The sequence below is a fragment of the Equus przewalskii genome, chromosome 6 (genome assembly GCF_037783145.1).
Source record: "Equus przewalskii isolate Varuska chromosome 6, EquPr2, whole genome shotgun sequence".
Classification (NCBI taxonomy): domain Eukaryota; kingdom Metazoa; phylum Chordata; class Mammalia; order Perissodactyla; family Equidae; genus Equus; species Equus przewalskii.
The window spans coordinates 44,235,788-44,249,448 of NC_091836.1; the positions used below are offsets into that span (position 1 = coordinate 44,235,788).

The following is a 13,661-nucleotide window of genomic DNA, read 5'->3' on the forward strand; positions in this document are numbered from 1 at the left end:
TCCCTCTGTTGTGGCAGGGTTGCTCTTAATTCAGGTACACAGGGAGCCTAGTCTTTCCTTCCCTGGCCAGCTGTTTGTACATAAGGTTTGGGGAGCCTCAGCACCATAGGCTACAAGATCTAACAGCACACTCCTGTTACAGTTTTTCTGTTAATTGGGTTGTTACCCAGTGTAGTTGGTTGCTAGACTCAGGGGCTTACAGTTACTATAGGCCTCAGGCCTACAAGGCTGTTGTCAGTTGTCTTAGGAGTGCAGCTGAGTGAGGCTGGCCTTAGGCATGGGAGCACTCAATTGATTCAGCTTTGGGGAGGTGGGGTTGATCCTTATAATGGCTATTTGTGAAGCACAGGTCTTCTGTCCCTGATAAGCCTCACCTCCCACAGGAGCACACAAACCATCGACAAAGTCTTGGTCCGTGCACACTTCCCAACCCCTTGGAGCATACCCCAACAGCCCACTGCAGAGGGCCCCACCTCTCCACTAATGCCCCACACAGTTCACATGGTCCTCACACAGGCCCTGCCCCAAATAGGCAGACACACTCAACTGCCTGTAGCAGATCAAGGCACCCAGTCAATGCAACCCAAGTAACCTGAGAGCTTGCTGTTGGTTGGAGCCATTCCCTAGGGCAGGCTGCCTGCCCTGGATGAACTTGATTAAATGTGCAGTCTTGTGGGTGTGGCAGCCCTCTGGGTTAACAGGCCAGGGAAAGAACTTCAATGGCATTTGCCAGGGTCTGTGTCAGCTCAGCACACCTCAACTAGTTGACAATAATGACCACCACCAATGTCTCAGTCTCTGGAGAGGTCTCTTCTCTCAGCAAGATGCCCCCAGAGCCTTCCAAATGAGTCTCTTTTCACCAAAGGACTGTCCATCTTCTTTCTGGTCATTTTAGTTTGCTGAGACAGGTGAGTTTGTGCATGGGCCCTTTAAGACCCAGGTCTTTTTGGCTTTCACCCGATAGCTTTTCTGGGGGTATTCCCTGCTGTAGTTAGAAGCTGGAGAGTAAGACCCTTGTCTCAGTTGTGCTGAGTCTGAAGGTTGCTTATAGCAGTATCAGGCCCCCACTCAGGATGTCACTTCTCCAGGGAAGGCTGTGTACCTTAGGGTGGCTCCTACCTGGCTGGCTGAGAAGCTCCACTGCTCCTGCAGGTGGCATTTTTTCTCTCCAGAAGGAATTTCAGCCTTTTCCACCTTAGTGAGGACTGTCCCTTGTTGTGGCAGTTCTTTTTACCCAGTTTTCAGTTTTCTCTCCAGGGTAATTTTTCCAAAAGCAGTTGTAACCTGGCTGTGTTCATGGGAGGAGATGAGTTCAGTGTCTGCCTACACTGCCATCTTGATGTCCATTCTGTCATTGACTTTTCACAGTTACAATATTATGTGCCTTGGAGATGCCTGTTTGCATTGACGTAATTCAAGTTCTACTGGCTTCATGTACTTTCATGTGCAGTTCCTTCCCTAGGTTTGGAAAGTTCTCAGCTATCATTTCTTTGAACAAGTTCTCTGCTCCTTTCTCCCTCACTTCTTCCTCTGGGATATCTATAATCATTATGTTACTTTCCTAATTGAGTTGGATAATTCTCAAAGAATTTCTTCATTTAAAAAAAAGATCTTAGTTCTCTCTCCTCCTCCACCTGGATCATTTCTAGGTTTCTATCTTTCAGCTTATTGATTCTATCTTCCATAAGGTCTCCTCTATTTTTAGGGCCAGCTCCGTGGCCGAGTGGCTAAGTTCACGCACTCCACTGTGGTGGCCCAGGGTTCAGATCCTGGGCATGGACATGGCACCATTCATCAGGCCATGTTGAGCTGGTGTCCCACACCCCACAACTAGAAGGACATGCAACTAAGATATACAACTATGTACGGGGGGGGGCACTGGGGAGATAAAGCAGAAAAAAATAAAAGATTGGCAACAGTTGTTAGCCCAGGTGCCAATCCTTAAAAAGAAAAAAGGAAGATGGGCAACAGTTGTTAGCCCAGGCGCCAATCTTAAAAAAAAAAAATGAGGTATGCTCTATTTTTATGCTTTCTACATTATTTTTTATCTCATTAATTGTGTTCATCTCCAGGATTTCTTTTTGTTGCTTTTCTATAGCTTCAATCTCTTTGGTGGGGCAACCCATCACCACTGGGATGGGCAGTGGCCACAGCCTCTGGTCACTGGCACTGGCAAGCACTCTGGTGGTCTGCTCTAAAACCTTGGCTCAGGTTTCCCTGCCCCACTGTGGAAATTCACACCTTGGGTGCTGTCCTCACTACTGTAAAGACCAGCACACTGCCAGTTGAAGGGGGTCAGTTCACCAGTTCTGCTCTGTGTCCTGAAGCCACAGAATGTGTGCCCAACCTGCCACCACTGGAGGACAGCATTGGCCTAGCCAAGAGTGTCATGTTTGCTCTTGCTTCCTGTGGTCACTGGCCAGCATGCCGGTGTGAGGATCCATGTTTTGTATAGCCACTGCTGGGGGAAATGGAGGGGACTGGTCCCTTAGTTCCACTCCCTCCCAGAGGTCCAGTCCATCTACCTTTGGATGCATAGATGCATGGATCACTCAGGTGTTCTGCTGTGCTGTGCAGGGTCTGATGTGATTTGTTGGTCACTGGATGTCTGATTGGCTGTAACTTAGTGAGGAGAGACAAAGGGAATGACTCACCCTGCCATGATGCTGATGTCATCCCAAGTCGGTCTTTTATCTTGGTTTGTCTAGCTAAGTTTTGTGAACTTTGTTCATTTATCATTTGTATAAACCTCATAGTGACCACAAAACTAAAAATCAGAGCAAAGTCACTAATCATAAATAAAGAGAAAACCACCAAACTGAAATGGCAGACAAAAATACAAAGTAAAAGAGACAATGGAAATATAGAACAAAAGGGGAAAAAAGATAAAATGGCAGTATTAAGCCCCTATCAATAACTACTCTAAATGCAAATGGATTGAATTTACTTATTCAAAGACTCAGAGTGGCTGGATGGATTAAAAAACAAGATCCAACAATGTGCTGCCTCCAGGAAACACACCTCAGCTCTAAAGACAAACATAGACTCAGAGTAAAGGGATGGAAGATGATACTTCAGGTAAATGGCAAGCAGAAGTAATTGGGTGCAGCCATACTTAGACAAAGCAGATGTCAAGATAAAAAATATGGCTAGAGACAAAGATGGGCATTATTTAATAACACAAGGGACATTCCAGCAAAACGACATAACACTTATGAAGAGATATGCACCAAACACTTAAGCACCAAAGAATATACAGCAACTATTAAGAGATCTAAAGGGATAAACTGACAGAAACACAATAATAGTAGGAGACCTTAAAAATCCACTTACTTCAATTGACAGATTAAGACAAAAAGCAAAGAAGGAAACAGGGGACTTAAGTAACACACTAGACTAGATAGACTTAATAGATATATAGAGAATGTCCCATCCCAAAACAGCAGAATACACATTTTCAAGTTCAAATAGAATATTCTCAAAGATAGACTACACGTTATGAAACAAAGCAAGCCTCAATAATTTAAGAAGATCAAAATCACGTCAAGAATCTTTTCTGACAACAATGCTAGGAAACTGGAAATAAACTAGAAAAGAGAATAGAAAGAAACTAGAAAGAAAAAAGCTGGCAAATTCACAAATATATGGAGACTAAGCAAAATGATACTGAACAACTGATGGATCAATGAAGAAACCAAAGGAAAAATCAAAAAATACATGGAGACAAACGAAAATGAAAACACAACATACCAAAACTTATGGAATGCAGAGAAAGTGGTAAGAAGAGTGAAATTTATAGAAATAAAGGCATACCTCAAGAAACAAGAAGAATCTCAAATAAACAAGCTTACCCTATACCTAAAAGTACAAAAAGAAGAACAAGCAAAGCTCTGAGTCATTAGAAGGAAGGAAATAATAAAAATCAGAGGAGAAATAAACTAAATAGAGACTTAAAAAAACAATAGAAAAGGTCAATGAAACTAAGAGCTGGTTCTTTGAGAAGATAAAATTGACAAACCCACAGCCAGACTCACTAAGAAAAAGATAGTGAAGACTCAAGGAAATAATATCAGAAAGGAAAGAGGAGAAACTACAACAGACACCACAGAAATACAAAGGATAATAAGAGAATACTATGAAAAGCTGTATGCCAATGAACTAGATAACTAAGAAGAAATGGATAAGTTCTTAGAATGATGCAACCTCCCAAAACTGAGTCAAGAAGACATAGAGAATCTGAATAGACCAATCACAAACAAAGAGATGAAAACAGTAATCAAACTCTCCCAAAAAACAAAATTCCAGGACCGGATGGTTTCTCTGGTGAATTCTACCAAACATTCAAAGGTTTAATTCTCTGCTACTCAAATCATTCTGAAAAATTAAAAGGACATGATGCTTCCTAACTCATTTTACAAGGCAAACATTACCCAGATCCTGAAGCCAACAAAGGACAACACAAAAAAAAGAAAATTACAGGCCAGTACTGGTGATAAACATAAATTAAAAATCCTCAGTAAAATACTAGCAAATCCAATACAAAAATGCACTGAAAGGATCATACACCATGACCAAGTGGGATTTATTCAAGGGATGCAGGGATGGTTCAACATCTGCAAATCAATCAATGTGATACACCACAATAACAAAATGAAGACTAAAAATCACATAAAGGAATCCATCAAAAAACTGTTAGAAATAATCAACAAATGCAAAAATGTTACAGGATACAAAATGAACATGGAAAAATCAGTTGCATTTCTAGACACTAACAATGAACTATCAGAAAGAGCAGTCAAGAATATAATCCCATTTATAATCACACCAAAAAGAATAAAATACCTAGGAATAAATTTAACCAAGGAAGTGAAAGACCTATGCACTGACAACTATATAACATTATTGAAAAAAATCAAGGAAGACATAAATAAATGTAAAGATATTCCATGCTTATGGATTTGAAGAATAAAATAGTTAAAATGTTCATATTACCTAAAGGAATCCACAGATTTGATCCATTCTCAATGACATTCCTCAAGGAAATAGAACAATAAATCCTAAAACTTATGTGGAACAACTACAGACTACGAATAGCCAAAACAATCTTGAGAAAAAAGAATAAAGTTAGAGATATCACACTCCTTAAATTAAAATTATACTACAAAGCTATAGTAATAAAAACAGCATGGTACTGGCAGAAAAAAAAACACACAGATCAATGGAACAGAATTGAGAGCCCAGAAATAAACCCACACATCTATGGACAGCTAATGTTTGACAAGGGAACCAAGAACACAAATGGAGAAAGGAAAGTGTCTTCAATAAATGGTGTTGGGAAGACTGGACAGCGATGTGCAAAAGAATGAAAGTAGACTACGATATTATACCACACACAAAAGTCAACTCAAAATGGATTAGAGGCTTGAATATAAGACCTGAAACCATAAAACTCCTAGAAGAAAATATAGGTAGTACACTCTTTTGCATTGGTCTTAGCAATATCTTTCCTAATACCATGTCTACTCAGGTAAGGGAAACAAAAGAAAAAAAATAAACAAATGGGGATATATGGAAAAAGCTTTTTAAAAGGCAAAGGAAACAATCAACAAAATGAAAAGATAATCAACTTACTGGGAGAAAATATTTGCCAATCATATATCCATTAAGAGGTTAATTTCCAAGATGTATAAAGAATTCATATGACAAAAAAAGTGAACAACAGTCAAAAAATAGGCAGAGGATATAAGCAAACATTTTTCCAAAGAAGATATACAAATGGCCAACAGGCACATGAAAACATGTTCAGCACCACTAGTTATTAGAGAAATACAAATCAAAGCTACAATGAGATATCACCTCAAACTCATCAGAATGGCTATATTTAACAAGATAAGAAATAAATGTTGGAGAAAATGCGGAGGAAAGGGAACCCTCATACACTGCTGGTGGGAATGCAAACTGGTGCAGCCACTATGGGAAACAGCATGGAGATTTATCAAAAACTTAAAAGACAGAAATACCATGTGGTCCTGCTGTTCCACTACTGGGTATTTATACACAGAATATGAAATCAACACTTCAAAGAGATTTATGCACCCCGATATTCATCACAGCATTATTCACAACAGGCAAGATGTGGAAGCAACTCATGTACCCATCAATGGATGAATGGATAAAGAATATGTGGTGTATAAATACAATGGAATCCTGCTTAGCCATTAAAAAATGTCAAAATCATGCTATTTGTGACAACATGGACAGAACTGGAGTATATTATGCTGAAGAAAATATGTCAGATGGAGAAAGACAAATACTATATGATTTCACTCACATGTGGAAGATAAAACAACAAACAAACACATAGTTACAGAGAACAGACTAGTGGATACAAAAGGGGAATAGGGTGGTGAAGGGCAAAATGCATAAAGGGGACATTTCTATGGTGGTGGATGGAAACTAGGCTTTTGGTGGTGAAAATGATGCAGTCTATACAGAAGTCGAAATACAATGACGTACATCTGAAATCTGTAAAATGTTGTAAACCAAAGCTATCTTAAATTTAAAAAAAATATCCTAATGATGAATAAAACCCATTTACTCATTAAAATCACACAAGTACATTTAAGTTTGTATTCTCAAGAAAAGTAGTTGAGGTAGTGATACACAAACAAATGATAGACACAGAAGTGAAAAACTGTCACCTCAGATTTTCCTCCATTTTTAGATTAGATAAACTTGGTTGTCAAGTATCATTTTATCAATATAAGTAATCCTACTCATGACTATACTTTCAGTAAAACAAGACACATTACTTGGGATGAGATATGTCATTTGAGAACAAATTATTCTAAACAAATATATGTTCCACAAAAAGTACATTCCAAAGCATTCCTGATCCAAGCCTGGGAGAAACTTTGGGAAAATGGGAAATTGGACAAAGGAGACAGTCATCTATATCTCAGAGCAGAAAGATTTAAAAAATGAATTACTTAAATGTGCATAGAAGTTGAAGTCAAAGAAATGATAACTTCAGAAGTCAGGTTCTAATTCCACAATCTGATCAAACACTTACAATTTCTGACTTCAAGTCTTGAGCCCTGAAATCGTGGACACTTCTTCAGCCCTAGGACACTATCCTCTTTTATAGCTTAATCCCAAAGAGTCTTTTCAGGGCCTTGTTTATGTCTTTATTTCTCAGACTGTAGATGAAGGGGTTCAGCATGGGTGTGACCATGGCATACATCACCGATGCCCTTGCTTTTGAGTGTGAACCGTGGGTAGCAGCAAAGCTAAGGTACACTCCAAGAGATGTACAATAAAATAGGGAGACAACTGAGTGGTGAGATGCACAGGTGGAAAATGCTTTATACTTCCCTTGAGCTGATGAGATTCTGCGTAGGGAGAAAACTATCTTAGAGTGCGAGTAAATGACACCAGCGAAGGAACCACCACCCAGCATCCCAGCTCCAAAATATATCACTATGTCATTGAGAAAGTTGTCACAAAAGGCAAGTTGGACCATCTGTTTGAGTTCACAGAAAAAGTGAGGGATTTCCACTTTGTAGAAAGGCTGTCACAAAACCATTAAGCTCTGTAACAAGGAATTCAGGGCACTCATGATCAGGGACACCAGGACCAGCAGTCCACAGAACTGGGAGTTCATGAGGACCACGTAGTGCAGGGGGTGGCAGATGGCCATAAAGCAGTCATAGGCCATGATGGTAAGAAGAAAGTCATCCAGTCCTCCAAAGAGTACAAAAAAATACATCTGGATGATGCAGCCTTCTTAGGTTATGACTTTGCTTTGTGTCTGGATGTTCAGCGGCATCTTTGGGATGGTGGTAGAAGTGAAACAGATATCTACAAAGGATAGATTGGAAAGGAAGAAGTACATCGGTGTGTGGAGGTGGGAGTCTGAGATGGTGGCCAGAATGATGATAAGGTTTCCAAATACAGTGATTAGGTACATGGAGAGGAAAAGCCAAAACATGAGGGGCTGCAGTTCTGGTTTTTCTGAAAGTCCCAGAAGAAAAAAATTCTGACAAACATGTGCCATTCCTTGGTTCCATGTGTTGGAGGTGACTACAGGAAATAGAAAACATAAATAACCCATTTTCACACAAGCAGACAGTAGTTCCCTATCATAAATGCTACATATATTTTAGAATCAAAAATTAATTGCAATAGTTTTTGTATTGTCTGGTCTCCATTAGGGCATCTCTAGCTCTATTTCTCATTAGGAATTCCTTTTCCACTGTCAACCTGTTTCTCAGGCAAAATGTTCACCACTGTTTTACTGAGTATTTTTCACACATTTGAAGGATATATTCTGAATATAGACTATGTTCCAAGCACTTCTCAGAGAATACAATGCTGAAGAACAATAGTCCCTAATCTAATGATGGAGAGAATATAACCAAATAAGAATAATAATATAACATATCCAATGGTGCCAGATACTATGATGAAAAGGAAAGCACATAGAAAGGAGAAAATAGATGGGGTAATATTTTTTGTTGGGAGTTCAGACAAGACCTGCAAGTGAGGTGACATTTTAGCAGACTCCTGAAAGAAGAGTGGGTAGGAGACACAAGGTCATCTGGGGAAGTATGTGCCTTGTAGTAGAGACAGCCAGTGCAAAAGCCCTGAGGCAGATGGTTGTTTAGAGAATCTAGATTCCAATGAGCCAGTGTTGAGGGGAATGAGCAAGTGGGAGAGCGATGAGATGGTGTCAGAGAATGTTGAGAAATATGTGGACTCCCTGCCACTGTTAAAACTTCAAGACACAAGGATTGCCTTGTCCATGCTCTGTAAACCTTGCACTTTATTGATCTTATTGCCAAGGTGTCTCATGAATTAAAAAGTATCGCCTCCTGAGTACTTTCTCTTGACTGAGTAATGGCCCCTGGAAGAGTTGTCATAGAATATATGAGACCAGGTGCCACTGATCTGAGGACCGCTCTCAGTTCACCAGGCTCACACACAGACACACACAACACAGCACACCATGGCTTCTCATCTGTAATACGTTTATGTCCTTCTCACTATCTCCTTCACCATTTAGGCCATGAGTAGATACGACTCAAGTGCCCAGAAAAAATGCCTTTTCCCTAAGGAATTTAGAAATGGTATCCAGATATTCCTATGGGAAGATTCTCATGGGCAAATAAAGTTGGGGTTCCATCTTGGTTTTTTCATCTTTTCTGCACTGTATTTAAAGATATGTAAACCATCTGTTCAATAAAAATAGAGTGAGAGAGGAATGAAATGGACGTGAGGGAGAAAAAGGATCTAATAAGCTCAGGCGGTCACTGAGAGACAGTGAGGAAGAAAAACCTTCATTGGCTTCTGGCGGCATTCCAACACTAATTGCATCCCCTTGATGCCAAGAAAAATAGTAAAAGAGAAAAATATATTTGTCCAAAAGACAAAAGTAGTGATAAATTTATGATTTGCCTCACAGATTGAATATCTCAAGTGAAAACTGAAGAAAGTAGTCCAATAATTCCCAAAAGGAAATATTACAAAAAATACAACAAAATCTGGATATTTTAAATATCAAGCAGTAGGAGGCTTGTTTTTGCTTTGCTTATTCTGTATTTATTTGACCAATTTGTTTCTACATGCTTGGGTAGCAGATGAGGCAAGCCTCTTTCTCACTTCTCTTACATGGCGTCTTTTCTTCATTTTTCCTGTACTTTGGGTTTCATCCCTTTTTTGACAAATCCAGTGTGCACACTCTACTCTTGGTTATGGTCATTTTAAAACAAGCAAAGGCCTCCCCAGACCATGCTCTATAAAATCTCACACTTGCTATGACAATTCCATCCTTTTATACTGAATAACTTTGTTCATATGATTTACCCCTGAGCACAGTATGTCACATACATTTATTTCCTTGCACTCCGACTTCACCTATGTAATGCAAGGTCCAAAGAAGCAGACCTGCACACGTTTTGTTCACCTTTGTATGTTCATAAGCGTATATTAATATATGTGCACTTAAGAACAAATTTAAGTAAATGTGAAGTTATGAAATATCAACAATGGCAAAGGGAATGAAGCCAGCTTAAGTAGAATGGTTTCAAAGCAAGTGTATTAAAGAAAATTGAGTGGAACATCAAAAACTAACTAAACCAAGGTACAAAATAGCAACAATTTAATATCAACATGGATCAAAAATTAAATTGGAAAAGGCATAGATATAAAAGAATATAATATATAGTGTTTCTAGAAATTATAGCACATAGCAGATGCTCAGTTATTATTTGTTGAAGGAGTCACAGATTAGGTTTCAGTGTATAACTACATGGTAGGGCTGTATTTCAACATATTAGGAAAGATTGGATTGTTAAATAAATCTGGAAAAATGGTTATTGACCTTGGAGAAAGTAAAACTGATCTTCACTGAGTCATATTACAAAAGTCAGAGGGATTACCCACTAACTCTAAGAGCAATCGAGACTTTTCAAATGAACACCTAGAAAAGTACATCTTAAAATCTACAGGTGGGCCAAATCATTCTAATTAAGGCAACAATCTGAGAAGTAAGGAGATAGATATATTTAACTAAATAAAAGTAAAATATTTTTATGGCCAAAACATCCCCTAAAAGTCAGTTGAGACACAATTATTTTTAAAAATCATTTGAAAGGCTAACTGTGGAACATCATGCATATAATATATGGATGTATAATAATAATAAGCAAATCAGTGTGGTGATCAAATTTGTAAATATTTGACCAAACTCAGTAATTATTTAGAAAAGAGCAAAAAAGTATTTTTCATATCTATTAGCCTGGAAAAATATTAAAGGGTTATCACATTGATTGGGGTTGAAACTTTTAAACAGATAGCAATGAGCTACTCTTTTTGTTCTGACAGAACTGTAAAGTGTTACAACGTTGGGGAAACAATCTGAAGACACTTATAAATATTAAAAGTACAGATATTCTTTCACAAAAGTATGGATATTCATATTCAGGGTTGCTCAATCTCAGCACTATTGACATTCTGAGCCAGATTATTCTCCGTGGTGGGGTCTGTCCTGTGTGCTGTAGGGTGTTTAGGCCATCCTTGGCCTCCACCCACACTCCCCAGTGTGACAGTTGGTAATGTCTCCAAACATTGCTTAATGGCCCCTGGAGGACAAAATCACTCTTGTTTAGAACCACAATTTAAACTTATTTCCAAAATACTTTTGTAGCTTCGATGTGATAGTAACATAATGATAAAGAATATGAAAGACCTACAAAAGTATGAGCAGCACAGTCATACCATGCACTATTGCTCAGCCATTGAACTAATACATCATTATTACACTAGTCGGTCAGAAGTAAATCTGCAAGGTATTATTGAGTAAAAAGGATAAAGGGAAATGAGATAAAACAAAAAGACTGCTCTAAAATATAAAAACCATTTATGATGTGCATAGGATTATATTCATGTATTCAAATAAACCTTCTGTTTTTGCCTTACGCTCACATGCATACTCATGTACTTCCCCAAGGGCACACAGCCAGGAAGTGGTAGAATTGCAGTTTGGACTCAGGCTGCCTGGCTCCAGAGTCAGTGCTCGTGAGCATTTTGCCAGCTCTCTCTGAGATAATAACTACAGAATGGCGACTTGTGAGAGGTGACAGGAGAGAAGCCAGCTGGACACAAGAAAAGCCAGTGACAAGGGGACTTAGCTGGAACCATCAGGAGAGCCTCTCTGAAGAGCCAAAAGAGGATCATAAACCAGCCGGGATGAAGCTACTAAGTTATAATTTCACTTGAGATAAAGATGTTTGAATTAAAATATGTTTATGGAAGATATAGTCTATCTTTAGTCATTTGGTAAAAATATATAATTATAAATGCCTTTCAAAGGCCTAGGTTGATGTGAGTTTTAGAAATAGATCTAATCCCAAATGCCTAAAGAAAAATAATGAATTACAGAGATATGAAAACCAGTCAGAAATATGTATAAAGTGTGATTTACTACCAGAAATTTGTAAGCTTTAATCCCTTCACACATTTCATGGCCCCCAAACTTCGAGTTATAAAATAAATATCTCTTTGGATGTAATGTACATCATGTTGACTAGAGTTAATAATGTAGTATTGCATATTTAAAAGTAGATCTTAAAATGTCTCATCCTAAGAAGAAGCAATTTTGTAACTATGTATGGCGATGGAAGTTAACTAGACCTACTGTGGTTACCATTTTTCAATATACAAAAATTTTGAATCATTACCTTTTACTAATGAAATTAATGTGATGTATATTAATCATACCTCAATAAAAATTTCAAAAAAATAAAAACATGCATGAAAACAAATACAAGTACAATAAGATTGACTCCTCAAAATGTGATTTATTTTCCCTAAGGATGCAGTACTTTCACTGCTATTTTTGTTTAAAACAAAGATTCAAATGAAGTAAAATGACAGCTCAGTTATTTCAGTAAAAAATAAAAAATAAAAGAGCAATGAAGAAAATACAATATGACTGACAGAATTGACCACATAAGATTCATAAACTCTCATACATTTTCCACAAATACATCTATACATACAGAAAATGACTAAATGACAACAACCAGTTGGTAACAAAAGCAATTTTTTGCTTGAAATAATGCAATCAAAATGAGGAATGAAACACCCTGACCCAACTTTACCAGAGCAAAGGACTCAAAGAGACAATTTGCAATAGAGAAAGCAAATGGCTAACTGACCCACAAAAATATACATCCTCACAAGTAATAAAACAATTGTAAAGTAATGCTCATCAGCATACTCCTTTTACCTATTAATGTTTTTATGTGAATACCCAGACTGAGAGAAGATACTGTGAAATGTACGTCTCACTTACTGCTGCTGCAAGGACGTGTCTGCAAGCATTCCTTGGTCTGGATCTTCCTCATCAATATGGAAACACATCAATCAATATGGAAACACATCTCATCAACATGCCCGATCTTAAAATTAAAAGATAAACACTCATTTCACTGTATATCTGCCCACAGCTAATTCTCTACTTCCTTGCTCCCCTTAATTAAGAAGACCCTGAGGCTTATGCTCTACTCTCATTTAAGTGTCAAAAATGACGCTTGCTTTGCCAGGTTCAATGTTCACTTCTCTTTTTAGCATCAAAAATAAATACATTAATTTAGCAATCAAGCAAGCAAACACCAAGCAAGCTCTGATTCTCTCTGGCCCTTTCCTGAAATACATACTGGGCTCTCAGACTCACCGGGAGTCCCTGAGAGGCAGGTCTCTGTGTGGAAGTCTGAATTCCTCCCTGGATGGTTGATGATGAAGACTGAAGCTCTGTCCCCTGACAAGAGAGCAGGAAGGAGTCAAGCTTTCTATGCCCCAGGCAGACTTAGGAAGCCAAAAGAAACCACCTTGTCCTGTCCAGCCCAAGGTTGCACACCCTGGGGCACTGTAGCAGAGGAGATATTTATAGCTCCCTATGTCTGCTCATTAGTCACATTTCCTCCTGTTACTCCAACCTCTAAGTACCTGATTTCCCTATGGGACACTGGTCTGGACAGAATCCAATTTAATTCTTGATGAATCTCTGATCATAGGAGACTTCATTATATGCCAGGTCAATTCAGTTTTTATTACTATTTCTCCATTAACCCCCCTGCTTCCATGTCTAAACCTCCAAG

General features: G+C 38.4%; 1 pseudogene; it reads right to left on the reverse strand.

Annotated features, from left to right (window-relative positions):
- Positions 1 to 7,141: 7,141 nt before the first annotated feature.
- On the reverse strand, positions 7,142 to 8,069 carry LOC139084295 (olfactory receptor 7A17-like; annotated as a pseudogene).
- Between the last annotated feature and the right edge of the window lie 5,592 nt (positions 8,070 to 13,661).